The sequence below is a fragment of the Glandiceps talaboti genome, chromosome 1, assembly GCF_964340395.1.
Source record: "Glandiceps talaboti chromosome 1, keGlaTala1.1, whole genome shotgun sequence".
Lineage (NCBI taxonomy): Eukaryota > Metazoa > Hemichordata > Enteropneusta > Spengelidae > Glandiceps > Glandiceps talaboti.
This window is the reverse complement of record NC_135549.1, coordinates 30,786,229-30,792,331: the sequence shown is the minus strand read 5'-3', so window position 1 is coordinate 30,792,331 and position 6,103 is coordinate 30,786,229.

Below are 6,103 nucleotides of genomic sequence, written 5' to 3'. Positions count from 1 at the left end.
ACGTGACAATAATGAAAAATTTAAGTAGTAATGCATAGTTGTGTGACATTGCTGGTCAGAGATCGGATATAACACAAATATAGCTACATACGTATCTATATACATGTGTGCATATACCAGTTACAAGACCTTTAATTTTTTCAGGTCACCAATTTTGTATTTTTGTATTTTTTCCTTAACTCCCGCTCTCAGTGTGATACAATTGAAAGAGTGCCGAAGAAAGTCATCGGTAACAATTCCTGGCGAACCTTTACTTCAAAATGCATCGATTAATGAGGATGGATAATGTATATATGACAGTGTCAACGAATAGAGACAATATTGTGCTAACACTACACTGGTATATTCTCTGCGACGTACCTGTAAAATATGCATGAAAGCACGTGTGTGTGTGTGTGTGTGTGTGTGTGTGCGGGCGTGTGTGTGTGTGTGTGTGTGTGTGTCAGTTCCTCACTTTAACACTTTGATGTAACATATTAATTCGTTGCGCTGATTGGCAGCAGTAAGTTTATGTTTCCAACGGAATTGAGAGAGTATAACGAGTCGAACAGCTAGGTCTGTAAGAGGCCTACAGATAGCAATAGTGACATTTAGACTTTAACGTCTTGTCCCTACACCCTCCCCAACCTCCTCGAGGGTTTACCGATGTGTGAGGGCGCCCCGTCACGGAGTACCTCACAGACTGCAGTACATTCAGTTTTATGATCAATAGTGGTGCTTCCAATACTATCAGTAACCAGATTTAAACTGAATGCCTTCCGTAAGGGTAATATTGAGTTTTTTGTTCCTACACATAATAATTGCTGGAATGCAACAACCTTTTTATAGTAGGCTATTAGTACATGATATACCCCTGAATTGACAAAAAGGTGTGCCAAACTATAAGAAATCTGAAATGACTTTGTGATATCAATCTATGTGTACACGTAGTGGAACAGGTGTAATGGCTTTTGAAATGAAATTATTCAAATTTACAGGGATACACATACAGACATATGTACATTTACCCATGCATACAGAACAAATGTATGGATTGTTATTGGTATTCATTTGAACATAATGAATTTTAGCTCTATATCTGTGATTTTTGAAGTCCCAGTAAAAGTTAGTTGTCGAAAAAGTTGTTCAAATGTTCGCTACCTATTCTCAGTACAGGAAAGCTTGACTCGACTTCACTCCACCGTCGCGATCCCCTACATACCCGCGATATGTACACTAGTTTCCATGGCAAATAATAAACAAAATTCAAACAGTCGTAACATCGCTAGTATGCAGAAAGTTAACATACTTAAAGGTAAGCATGGTACCGGTCTGTATTTTGATTCCATACAACTCGTTTACGGCAATACCATTTATGTAACACTCAGTTCAAGAATTTCGCAATGCACGCCACAATGATGAGGTGAATTTCCATGGCTCCCAAGTTCATTTGGTTTCTCAAAATATAAAATTCAGATCTGGACAGAAACTTATCGATATATATTTCGATGTACGTACCTTTTATACAAGCAACCCGAATACTTTGAACAAAGCCAATCAATATCGGAAAATTGGGGAAAATTTGACCCAATCAAACCACTGAATAGTGCTGAGTACATTGCCCAACATTTACTTATCTCATTTGCATTGTTGTGATAACATGTTAATATGAATAAATGCACGCGTTCTGGCAGCAAACTCGCCTTCAGTATCGAAAGATTTATAATTTTATTTAAAAAAAGAGAGAAGAATTTTTAATTTTGATCAAAGAAGAGATCGTATGGATTTATCTTGGCGAATTCTCCAGCAAGAAGTTTTGGTAGAACGCTGGTAATTTCACCTAGAAGTTGAAGCGGACTTGGTTTGACCGACGTCGACGATCTCCTCATGCATGCTTTCAGAAACAGAAATACGCACAAGTATCGAAAAAAGTAAAAACAAGATTTTCAATTTTGAAATAGTGAAGAGATGGTATGTAGGCGATATCTCCAGCATGATTGCCTGCAGTTGCGATCTTACAGCCAATCACACATGTAATAATGGGAAACTTTTATAGAAAGTTGTATCATAGATCTCACGGTAGGCGTTTTTAAGGCCAAGAAAAAAAAGAATTGTTTCCTGGTGAGTGTGCATCACTGAAATACCCCGTCTCAATCTTCTTGTTTTGCATGTTTGTCCAGCCAATGCAGACTGCAGATCCAATACAAGGAAAAACAAAAATATCTTTCCCTACATTAATTGCTACTTCAGGGAAAACAACTGCAAAACTAGTACTAATCATGAACAATTAAAAACAAATTTGTGTCGTCACACCACTTTAGGCAACATTTCCAGAAACGACAACTTTCTTTTGTGTGGCCACCGTGTCTAATTACCAAAATATGCCATTATCTTATTAAAACTGAAAGCTACATCAATAATAATTTCAGGACAGATGCGCTTAGGTATCGCAAAAGTATGTATATTGAATTTGAAGCGTGCACTCTTGAAATATAGCCTAATTACCGAAAACCATTAATTACTCAAATTGTTCATTAGTATTCATGGAATGTTTACCAAAACTTATAAGTTCTTGCCATTACCCTACGGAACATGTCCACCTAATTTCGTTCGAATTGATGCAGCCGGTTTTTTTTAGAAAATGGTGACACACACACACACACACATTTTAACCCCTAATACATCTCCTTCCTTAAGGAAGGAAAAAATGAAACTGTACATTTGGTTAATGCGGCTTATACCTAGAACGGCTTTCTGTATATGGACTAATGTCACGATAATGCTGACTGATGAAATCAGAATTTGATCGTGGCAGATAAATAAAAGTGAATCCTTCTGACGAATACATTGTTCCTTTTAGCACAAATGTACTCTGTTTCTGAATTAGCAGTGGTATAGGCATGGCAATAAATATTAGTTTGTATACGCATTAAATATCGTATATACAATTATAGTATAAATACATAATATCTGCATGCGTGTATGTGTGTGTGTATGTAATAAACGACTTTGAAATCAAAACACTGGTTCATGGTGGGGATGTTTATTTTGGGTGTGTGATTATACACTTGTTTGTTCTTTGTCGAGCAAAACCTTACACCAAAATAAGTTTAGAGTGGAATTGTCAAATATTCCTTGCGATCTTATGTGTCAAATTATACAGAGCAATGTGGTCTGATGACCTCGATAAAAGTGAGCCATCTCAGAGGTTTCCATCACAAGGGGGGGGGGGGGGGCTTCCATCTCAATAGGGTGTAAATGGACGAAACCATTCATCATCAAGTCAAATTGGTAGATGGGAGTTTTCAGGGGTGTTTTCATTTAGAGGAGAGAAGACTTAAGAATGGACAAGGCGTCTTTATTTAGTCAATAAAGAAAAGGGAGAATTACATACAGATTCAGACCTGTGATACAGCTGAGAGCAAAGTAACCAGGGAAAGAAAAAATAGTTTTAAAACTCAATGAATGAATTGATCAACATCACACATAAAATAAATTATATTGCACCACAAAAATTCAATCATTCAATCGATCAATCATTCAACCAAATAATAAATCAATCATTAAATCAATTGATCGATCGATCGATCGATCAATCAATTACATGCTCGGTGCCCTTTCTGCTCGAACTATGCATAAGCGGACCAAGGGCGTCGACTCGACCTTCAGAGACTACTCCATATATTGGACGGCTGATATGGCTCAGATGAACTCTATTTTCTACTTGTTTGCTCTTTTTTTGACAACTTCAGAACCAGTTTATTCCAAGAATCATTTTTTGAGCTGCCTATAGTGAACGCAATTTCCTTGATCTATTGATACATCTGATGACATTGTTATTATACAAAGGTTAGCTGTTTATTTATTTCACACAATGAAACTACGTAAGGAAGTTCACGAACATATTTGATAATTGAGTGTTGTATTTTAATATTTTTTGAACGATGGGCCGATGGCCTAGACTTCCACGAAATAAAAACCCAATATATATATATATATATATATATATATATATATATATATATATATATATATATATATATATATATATATATATATATATATATATATATATATATATATATATATATAAATTATGTTATTTCACTGTTGACATACACCTGAATTTGTTGCCTTACACAACAAGGTGAACCTCAAATGTTGTATTAGTTTGGCATTTTCTAGACACAGTTCAACTGTGTTCAATTATAACCATAGCAGTTTATGATTCTCGGTTAATATCACCAATAAACCTTGTCAAAAACATCCCTACAAAACATGTATATCCCATCATAATTAGTATTTGTCTTCAAATGAAAATTTCTTCATTCTATGAGTACTGAAAATTGTTCACTACTGTGGTTGTCATTCGTTATCGCAGAACAGATTATCCAACCAATGGGCCATGGGGTGTACCTGATGCCGATTTACCCATAACACAAAAAAACACCAAAAAACAAAGAAACAAACACGATAGAACAACTGCAAAGTTTGTGATGACTTAGAAACGACATTTAATGTTTATCCACATACCAATATATTCTTGTTGTTACGAATGCCATATGCAAACTATTTTAGTATTGCTTTGTCCACTTACTTAGCTTTAGGGTGACTATATCATTGTAATATTGCTATGCCCACTTTCTTAGCAGCAGGGTGACTGTATGTCATTTTAGTATTGCTATGTCCACTTACATAGCTGTAGGGTGAGCTAGCTGTAGGGTGACTATATGTCATTTTAGTATTGCTATGTCCACTTTCCTAGCTGTAGGGTGACTATATGTCATTTTAGTATTGCTATGTCCACTTTCTTAGCTGTAGGGTGACTATACGTCATTTTAGTATTGCTATGTCCACTTTCTTAGCTGTAGGGTGACTATATGTCATTTTAGTATTGCTAGGTCCACTTTCTTAGCTGGTAGGGTGAATATATGTCATTTTAATATTGCTAGGTCCACTTTCTTAGCTGCAGGGTGACTATATGTCATTTTAATATTGCTAGGTCCACTTTCTTAGCTGTAGGGTGACTATATGTCATTTTAGTATTGCTAGGTCCACTTTCTTAGCTGTAGGGTGACTATATGTCATCTTAGTATTGCTATGTCCACTTACATAGCTAGCTGTAGGGTGACTATATGTCATTTTAATATTGCTAGGTCCACTTACATAGCTAGCTGTAGGGTGACTATATGTCATCTTAGTATTGCTAGGTCCACTTTCTTAGCTGTAGGGTGACTATATGTCATTTTAATATTGCTAGGTCCACTTACATAGCTAGCTGTAGGGTGACTATATGTCATCTTAGTATTGCTAGGTCCACTTTCTTAGCTGTAGGGTGACTATATGTCATTTTAGTATTGCTAGGTCCACTTTCTTAGCTGTAGGGTGACTATATGTCATCTTAGTATTGCTAGGTCCACTTACATAGCTAGCTGTAGGGTGACTATATGTCATTTTAATATTGCTAGGTCCACTTACATAGCTGTAGGGTGACTATATGTCATTTTAATATTGTTATGTCCACTTACATAGCTGTAGGGTGAGCTAGCTGTAGGGTGACTATATGTCATTTTAATATTGCTATGTCCAATTTCCTAGCTGTAGGGTGACAATATGTCATTTTAGTATTGCTAGGTCCACTTTCTTAGCTGTAGGGTGACTATATGTCATCTTAGTATTGCTAGGTCCACTTACATAGCTAGCTGTAGGGTGACTATATGTCATCTTAGTATTGCTAGGTCCACTTACATAGCTAGCTGTAGGGTGACTATATGTCATTTTAATATTGCTAGGTCCACTTACATAGCTAGCTGTAGGGTGACTATATGTCATTTTAATATTGCTAGGTCCACTTACATAGCTAGCTGTAGGGTGACTATATGTCATCTTAGTATTGCTAGGTCCACTTACATAGCTAGCTGTAGGGTGACTATATGTCATTTTAATATTGCTAGGTCCACTTACATAGCTGTAGGGTGACTATATGTCATTTTAATATTGTTATGTCCACTTACATAGCTGTAGGGTGACTATATGTCATTTTAATATTGTTATGTCCACTTTCTTAGCTGTAGGGTGACTATATCTGTCACTTATAAAAATGTTTATCTACTTGCCTAACTAC